This window comes from Euleptes europaea, chromosome 9 (assembly GCF_029931775.1).
Source record: "Euleptes europaea isolate rEulEur1 chromosome 9, rEulEur1.hap1, whole genome shotgun sequence".
Taxonomy (NCBI): Eukaryota; Metazoa; Chordata; class Lepidosauria; order Squamata; family Sphaerodactylidae; genus Euleptes; species Euleptes europaea.
In genome coordinates this window covers 18,190,718-18,208,886 of record NC_079320.1, presented here as the reverse complement: position 1 = coordinate 18,208,886, position 18,169 = coordinate 18,190,718, and the positions used below count along the sequence as shown (strand labels likewise).

Below are 18,169 nucleotides of genomic sequence, written 5' to 3'. Positions count from 1 at the left end.
CTGATGTCATTGCTCCTGCCCAGCAATGATGGCCCTAGTCTCTTTCCAGGGCCTCTAGTATTGAATTTATATTTTATTGTAATGCTATGGCCCAGAACTTCCTAATGCTTTCAGTTTATCGCATCAGTCATCTTGAAGGGCGCAAAACCTGAACATTTTTATTATTAATAAATATGTGGTGCATACTGTTAGGAAATTGGAACATTTAAAAGTGTGTCATTCCTCAGTCCCTAGCTTTATGTTTTGTGCGAGCAGCACCTTGATTTTTTCTAGTTTTTCCATCTCTATGCCTATGACTTTTTTACATTAGAATATTTTCCCTTTGTGTCCCCCATAATTTATGTTTCCTGTATTTGAGATGATAAAACAACCTCATCCGTCACATTTTCATGAAGTGAAATTTTCACGATTATGGTTTCCCATATGAGTCAGTCTCCAAACTTGATAAGATGACCCCAACGAAGAGCTATCTACATGTTCACAAAACCACTTTGCATAGGTATGTCAGGACTACACTATTTTAGACTGCTGGTTAGAGGATTATAGACTTTCATGCTTTCCTGTGTAAAAAAATTGTCATTGCCCTACATGAACAATGGACACAATCCAGCCAAAGTTAACATGTATAAGTCCTATTGATTTAAATGGAAGAAATAATCACATGCTTACTCTCCCACTGAAATGAGCAAACTTTTAGAAAGCTTAATTTTCACCTGGCTATGCCCAATGCTGTTTCATTTCTATGGCAAAACTGGCTGTTTCCTATTATTGCAGACTTGGCTGGGTTCTCTTCACCTATCAACAAAGACAGAAGAATTTTATTTTGCCAATGTCAGCTCTATGAATCAACTAGCCTTCTTCCTCATGATTTACCTCTTTCTTTCAGAAAACAGTGGTTCTGTGTCTTTTCAGCCGTATTTTATCATTATTTAAAGCAACATAAATTAGACATTACAATGAACTAAGAAGAACTTGCTTGATTCCATTCCTGAGAATATACCAAGACCACGGTTACACAGCCCGGATAACCTACGAGAACCAATGATCATCACATTTTATAATGTGTTTATGTAGTGAGGGCAGAAAATATGTTTGATTAGTGAGGGTAAAAAACAAGATGCTCTGGGCCTTAGATTATATATTAGATTTATAAGGAGCCCTGTTACATGGTGGCCAGAATGTTAATCTAAAGATAATGAATCTGGTCCATTAATAATGGTCCCATGATGACCCTGCATAGCAGCCTGAATAACCCAAACTACCCAAGATTGTCAGAGCCTGGAATCTAAGCAAGGTTGACCATGGTCAGCACTTGGATAGGAGACCACCAAGGAAATGCAGGGTTGATACACAGAGGCAGGAAGCAGCAAACCACCTCTGGTCATTTCTTGCACTGAAAACCCCAAGGATTGCCATAAATCAGCTGTGACTTGGCAGCTGGAGATCTCCTGCTATTACAACTGATTTCCTGGTGACAGAGCTCAGTTCCCCTGGAGAATATTGGCTACTTTGGCAATTGGACTCTATGGCACTGAAGTCCTTCTCTCCAAACTCCCTTCTCCTCAGGCTCTACCCCCAAGACCTCCCACCGGTGGTGGAGAGGGAAATGGCAACCCTAATATACAGTCATTGGGAAGCTATTGTTGATCAGAATGTGGTAGTTGGGTTAATTTCTGGTGTTTGCTGCAAAAAACATGCTGTACCATTGGATGTTCATTTGCTTCTGGGTTAAATGTTTGCAGTTTGTCTAGACGTTCTAGGACTTCCTGCCTTGTTACCACTATTTGCCTCAGTTCCTCATTTCCCCCTCTCCAAAATCTCTGTTCAGGAGAAGGAATCTGCCCTGTATCTTCAACAGTGAAGACAGATTAGAAGAATTCATTTAGTTTTTCAGCAATCGCTTTATCCTCCCTTAGAGTTCCTTTACTCCCATTGTCATCCAATGGTCTAACCGCTTCCCTAGCTGGTTTCCTACTCCTAATATACTTAAAGAATTTCTTATTGTTTGTTTTGATGTGTTTAGCAATATGCCCCTTAAAATCTTTTTTTTTTTTTGCATCTCTAATTATCTGCTTGCATTTCCTTTGTGCAAGTTTGTGTTTGCTTCTGTTTGCCTCGTTTGGGCAAACCTTCCAGTCTCTGAAGGAAGACTTTTTTTCTCTAATTGCTTCCTTCACCTTACCCGTTAGCCATGGTGGTGACCTCTTGGACTTATTACTACCTTTCCTGACCTGTGGTATACAAGCTAGCTGAGCCTCTAGTAATATGGACTCGAGTAACCCCCAAGCCTTTTCAAGAGATTTAACTCTCCTAACTGTTCCTTTCAACTTCCTCTTTACCAGTTTTCTCATTTTAGAGAAGTTCCCTCTTTTAAAGTCAAAGGTAATTGTGTGAGATTTCCCAGTCACTTTCCCACTTACATATAAATTAAATTTGATGCCATTGTGATCACTATTGCCAACTGGCTCAACTACATCCACATCCCGCACTAAATCACTGGCAGCACCACAGAGTATTAAATCCAGGATCGCCTCCCCTCTGGTTGGGTCTGTGACCAACTGTTCGAGGGCACAGTCATTTAGGATGTCTAAAAATTTTATCTCTTTGGCTTGACAGGAGCATACATTTATCCAATCAATATGAGGGAAGTTGAAGTCTCCCATTATTACTACTTAATTACCTTTACATGCTTCCCTAATTTCATTCTCCATCTCAAGATCACCCTGAGCCATTTGGTCAGGGGGCCGATAGAACGTCCCCAGTACTAAATCTCCTTTGGGGCCCGGAATCATCACCCATAAGGATTCTGTGGACGAGTCTGCCCTTTTTATGGTCTCTAGCTTATTAGACACTATGCCTTCCTTGATATACATAGCAACACCCCTCCAATATGCCCTTCCCTGTCATTTCTATACAGTTTGTAACCAGGGATGACTGTATCCCACTGGTTCTCTCCCCTCGACCAGGTTTCTGTAATGCTCACTATATCTGTTTTCCCTTAAAATCGTGCACTCTAACTCCCCCATTTTTGCTTGGAGGCTTCTAGCATTAGCATAGAAACACCTCCACACTGTTTCTCTCTTTCGACTTGCCTGACATGTGCCTTTGGGCATCTTTCAGTGGCTAGCCAGCATTTTTCCCCATTCCTTTTCATGTCCAAGTAATTCCCATGTGGGCAATCTGAAGCAATTTTCCCTTTGTCCATGTGCACTGAGTTTGCCTGAACCAGATGCTTTTCAGCTCCTGTCGGCTTTCCCCCAGGTTCAGTTTAAAAGCTGCTCTGCCACCTTTTTTATATTACGCGCCAGCAGTCTGGTTCCATCCTGGTTCAAGTGGAGCCCATCTCTTTTGTATAGGCCTGGCTTGTCCCAAAATGTCGCCCAGTTCCTTACAAATCTAAAGCCCTCTTCCCTGCACCACCGTCTCATCCACGCATTGAGACTCACCAACTGTGCCTGCCTAGCTGGTCCTGCACATGGAACAGGTAGCATTTCTGAGAAAGCTACCTTGGAGGTCCTGGCTTTTAGTCTCCTGCCTAGCCACCTAAATTTGGATTCCAAGACCTCCGGACTACATTTCCCCACGTCAAGGGTGCCAACATGCACCACAACCACTGGCTCCTCCCCAGCACTACCTACCAGACTACCTATATGATGGGTAATGTCTGCAACCTTTGCGCCAGGCAGGCAAGTCACCATGTGGTTTATGCACCCACCAGAAACCCAGCTATCTACATTCCTAAAAATTGAATCCCCCACTACAAGAAGCCCCCCTCCCCTCTGAGGCATATCCTCGGTACGAGAGGATATCTGTTCATCCACCAAGGAAGAGGTCCCTTCTAAGGTACCACATTCCTCTACCTCAGTGAGATGGCCTCCTTCCACAAGGGCTCCATCATCCGTGACTGGCAGGTTTCTGTCACCTTGGGACTGGGATGTGACTATTTCATCCCCGGAGTTCTTAGTCACCTCTCTCTCTGTCTGCCTCAGCTCCTCCAGTTGAGCTACCTTGGCCTCGAGGAAGTGAACTCGCTTCCTGAGAGCAGGGAGCTCCCTGCACCGAGCGCACACCCACGACTTCTGTCCAGCAGGCAGATAATCATACATGTGACACTCCATGCAGCACACTGGATAGCCCCCCGACCCCTGCTGGCTTTCTACCTTTGTAACTGGTATTTTATTAATTAATTTATTATTATATTATTCTTTGGTGTTGTAACCCTGCCCTTTACTCTCTTGCACTCTTCCTATACCAAATAAGAACTGAGTGCCGAAGTTCCTTGCCCTGCAGCTATCTGCTGCTAATTCACATAGATATTCAAGTTGCTCGGTACTCCAACCGGATGGAGAGAGTTACTCTGCTAAGATAAAAAGATTTTATACTCACCTACAGATCCCCAGGCTAAAAGCTCGCACCCTTCGGCTCGCGCCTCTGGCGAGCAGGAGCCTTGGAATTTAAATGCACATAGCCCCCCCTCTCAGACACAAGCTCCAATCACAGCAACCCCACTTAACAAGGGAACAATCAAGCTTTCAGGCAGCAATCAACCTTAATCACCCCCCCTGGCACAACAACCACAACCCTCTCCCAGCAAACCTCAATTAAATTCTCAGTTTAGTTAGCCTTCCCAGCATTTTAAAAAAGGCAAAGTTTAAACTCACCCCGCCTCTAGTCCCCAGCTCAGCTCAGCTGAATCAAAATGCCACTATATTGTTAATAGAAAGCAGTTGAGTTCTAGCAGATTATCTTTTGAAGCGGCCCAGAGTCCTACTCATTTATTTATCTCTTGTAATACTAATGTGGTTTCCCACTGAAGTCTTCTCTGACAGCTTGTTGTCAGTAATACAAGTGATTCAAGTAATTAGCAATTGGGGCTCATACAGCCATCTGTTTTCTGATGCAGGGTTTTCCCTTTCGTTTCTCTTTCTGGGAAGAATTCTTTTTGCATGGCATCCAAATTGTGTCTGTGCGGGGACTCAAAATGCTTTATGCCATACCCTTACGTACAGATGCCAACATTCTTTAGAAGGCACGCAAGCCTCTTGCGATGGCAAGATTTATTGTGGCCAAATAAACTCTTCACTCAGACTCAGTATTCCAAAGGCTGCCTGTATTCTCTTTCTAATAGCCCACTTAGCATTCAGCTTAGGCTCTTATACTCCATCAAGCATTTGGCTGTAAGATACAGTGAAAGGATCTCCAAGTGGTGTCCACACTGGGGAGACAGAGAGGCAGACTGAGATACTCAAGAGATAAAGACAACCCACCTGTAAACATGTACATTGAGTACTTCATGCATTCAAAAATCCATGCAATTTGAGAGGAGGCTCAGTGGGAGATGTCTTGTGTCCTAGATTCAGGATTTTTCTGCACCAGTTTTTAGCTGCAGCTTGACATTGTGAGTGTGTTGGTTCCCCCCCCCACCCCCGTTCCTTGTGGACAATGTTGTTTGCAGGTCATTACTTGCCCAGTTTTTTTAAAAAAATCTTTTGAGGTTTTTTTCTGTGTTTTAAACTGCTCCATGAAGTTTTTGACATGAGCAGCAGGCATTGTTTTTCTAGAGTCTCTCTCCCAGCAAGCTGTATAACTATTTTCTGAGAACCAGAAGGCCAAATTAGTCTTTTATATATTTGGATCATGCTTGAGCACCCTCATCCTTAGTGTAGGGTTGCCAACCTCCAGGTGGTGGCTGGAGATCTCCTTCGATTACAACAGATCTCCAGGCAATAGAAATCAGTTCCCCTGGAGAAAATGGACACTTTGGCAATTCCCCACTCTTCCACATGAGCGGCTGATGCTAATCTGGTGAACCGGTTTGGTTTCCCCACTCCTACACATGAAGACTGCTGGGTGACCTTGGGCTAGTCACAGTTCTCTTAGAGCTCTCTCAGCCTCACCTACCAGCATGGTGAAGTGGTTAAGAGCAGTGTTTTGGAGCAGTGGGCTCTGATCTGGAGAACCAGGTTTGATTCCCCACTCCTCCACATGAGCTAATCTGGTGAACCGGATTGGTTTCCCCACTCGTACACATGAAGCCAGATGGGTGACCTTGAGATAGTCACAGCTCTCTCAGAGCTCTCTCAGCCCCACCTACCTCACAGGGTGTCTGTTGTGGGGAGGGGGAGGGAAGGTGATTGTAAGCCGGTTTGATTCTTCCTTAAGTGGTAGAGAAAGTCAGCATATAAAAACCAACTCTTCTTCTTCCTCTCAGGCTCCAGGCAGCAGTCATCCTCCTCTGCTGCGCATCCGCAGCATCCACTCATCAAGGCCTGCACTGCCATCCTCTGTCTGCCAACTGGCAGACATTGGGGGGCACATGCAGAGCCCCAGGGCCATTGGGGTCCTCCCATGCACAGCTGGGGTCAATAGCTCTTCAATGTTACCTTCCAGTGGCAACAGGTGCCCCTCAGGTCTCTCAGTGCACCTCCCCCAAGGCCGGCTCTGTTAATGATCTTTCCGCAATTTCACCTGCAGAAACCTTGTTACGACATTTACTTCCTCTAGACAGGCTAGTTCAATCATCTTCTCGGCACTCCTCCAGGGCCATGGGGAGGATTCAACAACAAAAGGATGAATGATCAACCCAGATTTTGTTTTGGTATTAAAACCGTGATGAGAGTTGGCATCTCCTGTTCCATTTTTCATGTGATAAAAATGGCTCTGCCTTCACCCTAGCTTGTTTGAGTCTCTGTGCGATACAGAACTAAAAACAGTCTCTGTTTAAGAGTGCTACAAATCTTGTTGCTGTTATCACACAACCTCCGGGAAGTGTTTAAGCCTCCAGCATTCATATCCTTGGAAATCTCCACAAAATTCTGTCAAAGTTAATATGCGTAGCATTTGTAATTCTACACAAAATTGCTTCAAGAACTATAAATGAGCCATCTCGGAGATCTGCCTTGAGGAATGTACATCAAGCAGCCTCAAGTGGGCTATTGATGCCAATATCCTATATAAACATAGCTACATTATATTTGGCCAAAGAGCTAACAATCTGGTTATTTAAAAAAAACATACACAATCTAGGTAGAAAGGCTCAGAGATGTTTTGGGGCCAACTTCTAGTTTTGCCCTTGGTCTGTGAAACCCATGAATGCTTCTGGCAATTAACATTTGAAGGCTGAGGCAATATCTAAATTGCCTTTCCTTAGAAAGTACATGGCCACTTTACAATATACCTAGAACACACAAAAAAGGTAATGAAGTAGTAATAATGGGAGACTTCAACTTCCCTCATATTGATTGGATAAATGTATGCTCCAGTCAAGCCAAAGAGATAAAAATGTTAGACATCCTAAATGACTGTGCCCTCGAACAGTTGGTCACAGACCCAACCAGAGGGGGGGCGATCCTGGATTTAATACTCTGTGGTGCTGCCAGTGATTTAGTGCGGGATGTGGATGTAGTTGAGCCAGTTGGCAATAGTGATCACAATGGCATCAAATTTAATTTATATGTAAGTGGGAAAGTGACTGGGAAATCTCACACAATTACCTTTGACTTTAAAAAAGGGAACTTCTCTAAAATGAGAAAACTGGTAAAGAGGAAGTTGAAAGGAACACTTAGGAGGGTTAAATCTCTTGAAAAGGCTTGGGGGTTACTCAAGTCCACATTACTAGAGGCTCAGCTAGCTTGTATACCACAGGTCAGGAAAGGTAGTAATAAGTCCAAGAGGTCACCACCATGGCTAATGGGTAAGGTGAAGGAAGCAATTAGAGAAAAAAAGTCTTCCTTCAGAGACTGGAAGGTTTGCCCAAACAAGGCGAACAGAAGCAAATGCAAACTTGCACAAAGGAAATGCAAGCAGATAATTAGAGATGCAAAAAAAGATTTTAAGGGGCATATTGCTAAACAAATCAAAACAAACAATAAGAAATTCTCTAAGTATATTAGAAGTAGGAAACCAGCTAGGGAAGCGGTTGGACCATTGGATGACAATGGGAGTAAAGGAACTCTAAGGGAGGATAAAGCGATTGCTGAAAAACTAAATGAATTCTTCTAATCTGTCTTCACTGTTGAAGATACAGGGCAGATTCCTTCTCCTGAACAGAGATTTTGGAGAGGGGAAAATGAGGAACTGAGGCAAATAGTGGTAACAAGGCAGGAAGTCCTAGAATGTCTAGACAAACTGCAAACAAACAAGTCACAGGGACCAGACGGTATTCATCCTAGAGTTCTTCAAGAACTCAAATGGGAAATTGCTAAACTTCTAACAAAGATATGTAATATGTCCCTTCGATCAGCCTCTGTACCAGAGGACTGGAGAATGGCCAATGTAACACCCATTTATAAAAAAGGTTCCAGGGGGGACCCAGGAAATTACAGGCCAGTTAGCTTAACGTGTGTTCAAGGTAAATTAGTGGAAAGCATTATTAAAGATAGAATTGTCAAGCATATAGAAGGGCAAGGTCTGCTGGGCAAAACCCAACATGGCTTCTGAAGGGTCAGTCCTGTCTCACTAACCTATTAGAGTTTTTTGAAAGCGCCAATAAGCATGTGGACAGGAATGAGCCTGTGGATATTGTGTATTTGGATTTCCAAAAAGCTTTTGACAAAGTCCCCCACCAAAGACTGCTAAGCAAACTTCATAGTCACGGGATAAGAGGACAAGTCCTCTTATGGATTGAGAGCTGGCTGAAAAATAGGAAGCAGAGAGTAGGAATCAATGGCCAGTTCTCCCAATGGCGGGATGTGAGCAGTGGGGTGCCTCAGAGATCTGTGTTGGGACCGGAGCTTTTCAACCTGTTCATCAATGACCTGGAGTTGGGGTTAAACAGTGAAGTAGCCAAGTTTGCAGATGACACCAAATTATTTAGGGTGGTTAAAACAAAATCAGACTGTGAAGAGCTCCAGAAGGATCTCTGCATACTGGAAGAATGGGCATTAAAATGGCAAATGAGATTCAATGTGAGTAAGTGTAAAGTAATGCATATAGGGACAAAAAATCCCAACTTCACATATACACTGATGGGATCTGTGCTGGCAGCAACAGACCAAGAAAGGGATCTTGGGGTGGTAGTGGATAGCTCAATGAAGATGTCAACCCAGTGTGCGGCTGCTGTAAAAAAGGCAAATTCCATGCTGGCCATAATTAGACGAGGAATACAGAATAAAACTGCTGATATCATACTGCCCTTGTGAGGCCTATGGTGAGACCACACTTGGAATACTGTGTACAGTTCTGGTCACCAAATCTAAAACAGGATATTACAGAGCTTGAGAAGGTGCAGAAAAGAGCAACCAAAATGATTAGGGAACTAGACTAGAGCAACTGTCCTATGGGGAGCGGTTAAGACACTTAGGGCTGTTTATCTTGGAAAGAAGGCGGCTGAGGGGAGACATGATAGAGGTCTATAAAATTATGCATGGTTTGGAGAGAGTGGTCAGGGAGAGGTTTTTTTCCCTCTCCCATAATACTAGAACACGGGGTCATCTGCTAAAGCTGGAGGATGAGAGATTCAAAACAGATAAAAGGAAGTATTTTTTCACACAACGCATAGTTAAATTGTGGAACTCCCTGCCCCAGGATGTGGTGATGGCTGCCAGCTTGGAGGGCTTTAAGAGGGGAGTGGACATATTCATGGAGGAGAGGGGTATTCATGGCTGTTAGTTAGAATGGATATTAGTCATGCTGCATACCTATTCTGTCTAGTATCAGAGGAGCATGCCTATTATTTTGGGTGCGGTGGAACACAGGCAGGATGGTGTTGCTGCAGTCGTCTTCTTAGTGGCTTCCTAGAGGCACCTGGTTGGCCACTGTGTGAACAGACTGCTGGACTTGATGGGCCTTGGTCTGATCCAGCAAGGCCTTTCTTATGTTCTTAAGTTTACAAGGTTCAATACTACAAGGCTCCAATCCTGTCAATCACATAAAAAGTACAAAAAACTATTCAGAGAGCCAGTGTGGTGTAGTGGTTAAGAGTAGTGGACTCTAATCTGGAGAACTGACTTTGATTCCCCACTCCTCCTCTAATCTGGTGAACCGTGTAGGTTTCCCCACTCCTACACATCAAGCCAACTGGGTGACCTTGTGCTAGTCAAAGTTATCTTTGAGCTCTCTCAGCCTCACCTACCTCACAAGGTGTCTGTTGTGGGGAGAGGAAAAGAAGGAGATTGTAAGCCGGTTTGATTCTCCTTAAAATTGGCATATAAAAACCAACTCTTATTATTATTATCCCTTATACCATGGTTCTACAAATTGTAACCCACCAAACCGACCACTGTCCATTAGCCATGTTTTCTCTGCCTGCTTTGGAGTCCCAGACAGGGAAGAAAAGGTTATGAGATGGAGCCACACACAGCTAACTCTGCCCCCCATCCCCCGCTGATAGCTGGGGGGAACTGGTAACCCTAATTCACACAAGCAAACAACCGCTCAATGTTGCAGTCATCGAGTGATAAATATGCATGTGTGAACCAGCCTAATCAATGATAAATTCCAGCAGTAGAACAAGAAGGAAGAGCTGAAACAAGAAAATGCTCATTGGGATGCTTTCCTCACTCTATGAGAAAGAGAAAAATAAATGTACTTCTTCAGATGAGAAAGGTATGTCAGGCTTTGCTTTAAAAAGTAATGTATATATTTTAATAATGCCTGCAACAGACACCAGCCAGAAAGATACTATTTATTTACCACTTACAGTAACTCATTCATACAGATGATAAATCACAGTCTTCCAAAACTATTTTTTTCTGGGAAAGTGGTCATTCTGCAGCGCAGCCAACATATTATATTTCTTTAAACTGCACGGCTAGGATAAAGTGGGTAAATTGTAATATTATGACAAAGTAACAGCCTCCTATCTCTACTATGAGATACAATTCTGCTTAGCATTAAGGCCTCAGCATCAGCCTTGTGCATATTTCACACAATTTAGTCATTCATGTGGTCAGCATAGGGTTGCCAACCTCCAGGTAGTAGCTGGAGATCTCCTGCTTTTACAACTGATTTCCAGCCAATAGGAAGTCAGTTGTAATAGCGGGGGATCTCCAGCCACTGCCTGGAGGTTGGCAACCCTAGGTTAGGCTGAGAATGACTGGCCCAAGATCATCCAGTGAGTTTTCATAGCAGAGTGGCAAACTGAACACAGGTCTCCCAGATCCCAGCCCAACACGCCAAGCATTTACACTACACCAATTCTCAGTATGAACTGAATGAGCTAAGCAATCACCAGAAGACACAGGATTTTTGCAAAGGGTCAGAACGTGCAAGGTGGGCTGATATGGCATACTAGCTTAAATTTCCCTCTTGTGATTATAATTAAATCAAGTGGACTCTATAATAAAACAATGGTTGATTTTACTTTATACTTGATTTACATAAATCAGGTTCTCACGCCCTTCCTTTCTGATCTTCTGAAGAAGCGAGTGCTTTCAGCCGTATCAATTACTTCATAAACTGAATGTTGCTAAAAAATTAATATGCATTTTACTCCTGTCCGCAAAGGAATTAAATCTAAATAGCTAAGGAAACAACAGTATAAAAGGCACATCAATATTGATTTTACAAGCAACACATGACTGGTTCAATTAACAAACCGCAACGGTTTCATCAATGCAACATAAATGACTAGATTTTTGATTAATATTCAAGGGAACAGAACATTTATTTTCTTCTTTAAAAAATAATTATCCTAACTTAACAGCTACAATAACTTTTTTTTAATATACAACCTTGTTCCATTTAAAATTAAAAATGGTTTTGGGGTAGGGGCTGTTCGAGCAGAGAAACAATGCCAGCCCCTAACTCACAGAAAATTAATTTTACACTCTTTCCTTTCCCATGCTTGAGGGCACATGTCAGCAGCGCTTAATTTCTAATGGAGGCAGGTGCCTGAACCCTTCCAATGTCTGGAATATTCCTGATGTCTGGCCTAGAAGGCTTGTTCTCTCATTCCTGGGCTCAGTGTCAAAAGAAATTCAGATACACAGCCATTTTTCTTTTTTACTCTTAATATCACATTCTCAGGCATTCCTTGCCAGAGCTCCGCCCCAAATCAAACCATGTCAGTCAGTCAGTTAATTGGTTCCAAGTAGGGTTGCCAGGTCCAGGTTGGGAAATACCTGGAGATTTGTGGGGTGGAGCCTGAGGAGAGCAGGGTTTGGGGAGGGGAGGGACTTCAATGCCATAGAGTCCAATTGCCAAAGTGACCATTTTCTCCAAGGGAACTGATCTCTGTCACCTGGAGATCAGTTGTAACAGCGGGAGATCTCTAGCCACCACCTGGAGGCTGGCAACCCTAGTTCCAAGCCATGGTCTAGATTACTTTAGGGATGGTCCATGGACTTCCTAGATACTCGGTTCTGCACTAAATACGGAATACAAACAGTTAGAGAAAGCATCTCTTGTGAAATTCAAGCAGGTTCCAAAGATTTTCCATGCACAGTCACACCATTTCCCCCAGAATTTCTCCTATCTGCATTGTGGATTGTGGTTGCCTAATTCTGTACCATACGCAACAGGGACTGGATGCTTATTTAATGTAAATCCAGCAACTTTCCAATCGTCTGTTAATTGGCTCACTGGGGACCTCTAGTCTATGATCTGAACTACATATTCAGAAATATTTCATGCTTCAGCCCTACTAGTACCACACTGCTTCACAACGTTTGGCATTGCATAGCTCAGTGCTCTCCCTCATCAAAATCTCTTTGCCTGAGAAAAATCAGCACACCAGGAAGAACAGTTAAGGTAGTCCTCTTCTCCCTGATGTGTTATCTTGTTACTTGCAAGGAGTTTTTTGACATCGCACCCTCCTGAAGTTTCAAGCGATACAGGATGAGAAGGAGTGTCCACTCCCAAGAGGTATATTTCTGAATATGAACTTTTGTCCCCGGTTGCAAGGAAGTTAAATTAAGGCCACATAAGAATAGGCAAGGGCCATTTAGGCAGGGATGTTTCCCCGCAGTCACCCCTGCCAACTGCTCCGGTGCTTTGTTTTGATTATGCATGCCTTTCCCAACCATCAGAGGTCGCCTCGCTCTCCTACACATTTCCAGATTCTTGGCATCCAGAAAATGCGGACTAAACGTGCAGGGAGAGCGAGGCAACCTCTGACAGTTGGGAAAGGCATGCATGATCAAAATTAAGCACTGGAGCAGTCGGCAGGAGTGACCGCGAGGGAAGAAGCCCTGCGTAAATGGTCATACTGGATCAAACCAATGGGCCATCTAGTCTAGCATTCCATTTGCACAACGGCCAATGTAGAGCACGGAAATCAAAGCTTTTTCCTGTTATTGCCCACCAGCCCTGTTCTATTGGGTCTTCATGGCCGATAACCATAGATGGATTTATCCTTCATGAAAATGTCCAATCCCCTTTTAAAGCCTCCTAAACCAAAAGGCCAGCTCTACCTCCTGCATTGTGCAGGGAGTTGGACTAGATGAGCCTGGTGGTCCCTTCCAACTCTATGATTCCTGTGGCAGCAAATTCCACAATTTACTTTTCAATGAAGTACTTCCTTCAGTCTGTGTGGCTTCTTGCAGATAGGAAGTGGCAAATTACAAAGAGACGAATCTTGTCCTCTTAACTTCACAGTCCACAAAAATGTCCCCCAACCCCAATTAGCCTCTCAATTAAGCAGAATAAATTTCCCATACAACAGACAATACGGCTTATGTGTAAGTGACATGCAATTGAATTTGTGCAAAAGAGCAGTGCGTAAGAAGCCATGCTCTGTAGTCAAGAAAAAGCATAGGTAGGCCATAGTGTTACTCGAGAGAGAGAGAAAATCAGGCAGCTTCTCCTTTACTACCCATTGTATAAATGGACCTTTAGCAACGGTGTCATTTAATGCTTTACAATAGGCTGGGACAAGCAGGGACTTAAAAATCATGTTCTTGCTTCTCCCTGGGTAGAAGCATTAGTCAGTCTGATACACTGATTAACACCTGCACTCTAAATCTTTGATTAATAATATAATCAGAGTTTCGCCCTGTAAAAGGATATTCAGCGCTGATGGCAGCTTTGGTAAACAATCAATGTGTGCCTGTTTTATTCAGACCATGCTATTAAGATGTTTGTCCCCAACAGCAAATTGTGTCTCTCTGCTACTTAGTCAAACCGTTACCAACCTCAAGTAGCCTTGCAGGATCATCTGGATTGAAGCGCTGTAAAAAATTTAATCAGTTAATTCATCAATTGATCCAACGCAATACAGTTAATTGACTCGAAGAATTCTAATCAGTTGGCAGCCCTGTCCCTTCTCCCTTGTTCTTTCAAGGAACGTAACAACCTGTCATTCCCGCAAAAACCTTTAATGTCCATGAGTGAGATCTTGGCACTATGCACGGCCATTGGTATGCTTGCACATATATATCTTGTTCATATATCCCACAGCTCTGGAACATTCTGATAGAAAGAGTGCTTGAATAACGCAAGGGCTTTACTTTTTCAGACCAAATGGTGCATTTTATTTAGCACTGACCATCTCCAGCATAAATCAGAAGAAGGGATCCATGTCTGCATGAAACAGGCAGGATATTTCTTCAATACTATTCTTGCTCATCTTCATTTATACCATTAACAGTGCTCCACAAGAAATGCCCCCCCCTCCCAGACCTTCTGAGCAAAAGAAATGTCAAGGATTCCAGAAGATGGGCCACAGATATGGCTCACACTTTACTCCTCCGTTCCACTGCGAACCAGTAAGGTTGCGAGCCTCCAGGTGGTGGCTGGAGATCTCCAGCTATTACAACTGATCTCCAGATGACAGAGATCCTTTCGCCTGAAGAAAATGGCTGCTTTGGAAGCTAGAATCTGTGACCTTCGTAACTTTGGGACCGCCTCTCCTGGTAAACCCCCCGAAGAGTGATACGATAATCTGATAATAATCTACAGGTGTTCCCTGGCCCTAAGAGTGTGGGGTTGTCCTCGACCAAAGCCAGGCCCTTTTTGGCCCTGGCTCCAGCCAGGTGGAATGCTCTGTCTGATGACATCAGTGCCCTGCAGGATCTTAAATTGTTCCTCAGGGCCTGTAAGACAGAGTTTTTCTGCCAGGCCTATAGTTGAGGGCAGCCACGGATATTACAACTGCTGGCCTCCCTACCACCCCCTTTCCTATGTGATATGCTGGACTGACCTGAAGGGGTGCCTGCCCGTTTGTCTTGGCCAATATGATTGGAAGTCTTGGGATTTTGTTTGATTTTAATTAGGATTTTAATGTTTTAAGATTTAGTTTTAAGATTTTTGCCCTTTTTGACTACTGCAAACAGACTAACACGGCTACCCACTGTGAATTAAGATTTAGTGTTACTGATGTAAGTTTTAAATGATGTGACCCGCCCTGTGCCTGGCTTCGACCGGGGAGGCCGGGCTAAAAAATAAAAATCACAAAACAAACAAACAAACAAATGAATGAATAATTACCCCATTAAAGTCCCTCCCCAAACCCCACCCTCCTCAGGCTCCACTCCCCAAATCTCCAGGTAATCCCCAACCCGGAGCTGGCAACCCTACAAACCAGTCCTGTTGTGCTGTATACATTAATTCATTTTCTTCCTCTTTCATTTCAGATCAAACAGGTTTTGGAAGCAACAGAAACCTCAGGAGAGCTGTAAACAGACACAACAGTGGGAAGAACATCCATCCACACCACCAAAACCAATGGACTCCATCATTCACTTGGGGGGGGGGGGAGAAGTCATGCCAAAATTAAATCGGTTGTCTTGAACTGCTTAATCTAGAACTATCCTGAAGTAGTTGCCGTGAGTACAGTGGGACCTGCCAAGGGAGGAACAGTCCTGTGGAAACTTAACAGAGTTTCCTTTTCCTATTGCTGGTTGCAAAAAATCTAGCAGAATTTTGTCCCACGGCATTTATTTTTTACACGATAGCCATAAAGATAGTTTCAGAAGGTCGCCATATTGGTCTGCAGCAGGACAGCTAGATTCAGTTCCAGTAGCACCCAAGAGACCAACAAGATTTTCAGGGTGTAAGCTTTTGAGAGTCAAAGCTCCCTTCGTCAGACATTTTGTCACTGTAGTCATAATATCCTAAACAACAGAATACAAAACCAAATACATTTCAATAACTTGAGTATATTTAGCTATGGGGGGGGGGTGTCTCAAGAGTATTAGGATGGGATGCAAAGAAGGGGAGACAGTTGCCATGGAAACCGGAATCGCTTCTTGAGTTTCTCATCTCAGTTTGTCTGCGTTTTTTCTTCAGCCAAACAGTGCTGAACCTTCAGCTTCAGAATGGGGTTTTTGTCACCCTCTTCCTGTGCAGAGAGTGATTTAGGCAGTCTGCTTTGTGCGGGCTTTGTGTTTTTATCTGAGAGAGCTGTCCCTCAGAGACCTTTCAAAGTGCCAGTCATTTGTACAATCCCATTTCCTTTTGTTTTCTTTGATCTGTCTTTCCACGAGCATACAAGTATGAACGCTTCTAGGCTAGACGGTCTCTCTCTCTCGTCTTGTTTAGTGCAGGCCACTTTTCTCATCCCCGACCCCTTCATTACTTAGGAAATACTGCATCAGTGTTGGAAAACCCCTGATCTAATGAGAATAATTAAGTATTATGAACTCAGTTCTACACCCTCTGTTAAGCCATTTTTCCTCTTTAAGCAATTCTGCTGAAGTCAGCTGCACGACTTGCAAGGAATTAAATGAACCTGATGCCTAAGTAAGGACCTCTCATTATTTGCAAGGTATCTGTATTCTGCACCGAGCAATATAGAGAGGTACTCAAGGTAATCCCCTCCCAAGAGATCCCCAAACTTCTAGAGAACCGCAATCCATTAGATATCAGCGCCTGTCTGGTTCAAAACATATTTACTGCGGCTCTTGTCTACATCTCATTTAATTAGATTGTGTCATGTAGAATTGATCGGTTTGGCAAGTGCAGAGCAATGCAAAAAGTGCCTAATACTGTAAGAAAATTGTACTCACAGATCACATTAACCTCTTTCACGTTTGGTTAATAAATAGGATTCTTTCCTCAGCTGGAGAAAAGCAGCACTTAAAACCTGCTTCTAGGCCTGTCTGCTCACAAAGGGGACAGAGTGGAGAATGTCCCACAGTCCTTTATTAAGGGTCGACAAGGACAAGCAAAAATGCCAGACGAATATCAACAACCATTTACCAACTTACCCAGGGGTGCATATAACTGTCATCTGGATCAGGCCGTCAAGTTGTGAGCAGAATGTTACCACTTCCTTTCCTTCTGAAACTTCTGATCACATGCAGTACAATTTTCCAAACTATTAGCCAGGGAGAGACAAATGTCTATCCTGGCAAGTGTTCACATACATATAGTAGTAAGTTACCAGTCGGTAAACGGTTTTCTTTATCGGTCCTCTATGTTGTCCTGGCCTGGTGGTAAAGAACATCCCAAAAAATCACAGCAAGGTGGCCCAGATAATCATAGCCAAAAAAGGAAACCAGAGTATAGCAAATGGCACAAATATATTGGTGTATGGCAATCACCATAGAATCCTAACGAGCAAATATTACGTTCATTCATGTTAATTTCATGTATAAGGATTGGGGGGGACTGTTATTATGTTAGTTGGAATTATTTGCTCGTTAGGATTCTGTGGTGACTGTCATACACCAATATATTTGTGCAATTTGCTATACTCTGGTTTCCTTTTCTGGTGGTAAAGAACACATGCATTTTTATCCTTCAGCAAAGCAACACAGAAAACCAACTGGATGCAAACTTTCTCCAGTAAGCCCTAAAACAGATAAGCGTGGGGATGCTGGGAGCTGACATTTAACCCCTTAATAACTGTCCAGTTTTGCTATTTGAATACAGACTTCGCTGTGTTATTTTCAGGTTTAAAAAAACGCATCCTTCAAAAATTCACCTCTCTCCTTTAAAACACTCATAAAAGGACAGAGAGCCTGGTTTCAATGAGAAAAGGGTGGGGGGAAGCTGAATGGTTAAATCTCTTTCTTTCCTGCAGGGCTCTGATCCTAATCGTGGATGAATACAGGCAATTTACCTTATACAGATGGTGAAAGAGATGTGTTATTTTTGCCATGTCTGTTTTAGCCTGAGGTTACCACTTGATATTGGTTCATTTTTATACACATAACAGGAAATGCTGCATTACCATCATGAACAAAGGTACTAGAGGGATGTAAGGACTTATTCTTCTCTCTTCCCATGCCGCCTCCTCATTGTCTTTGTTCCTTTGGTGCCCATGCCCTTCATAAACTCAAAATCA

The 18,169-nt window shown here is 43.3% G+C and overlaps 1 protein-coding gene across 3 annotated transcripts in view; it reads right to left on the bottom strand.

Annotated features, from left to right (window-relative positions):
* GRID2 (glutamate ionotropic receptor delta type subunit 2) overlaps positions 1-18,169 on the bottom strand; it is a 984,243-nt gene that overhangs the window by 658,754 nt on the left and 307,320 nt on the right. The gene's annotated exons all lie outside the window — the stretch shown is intronic.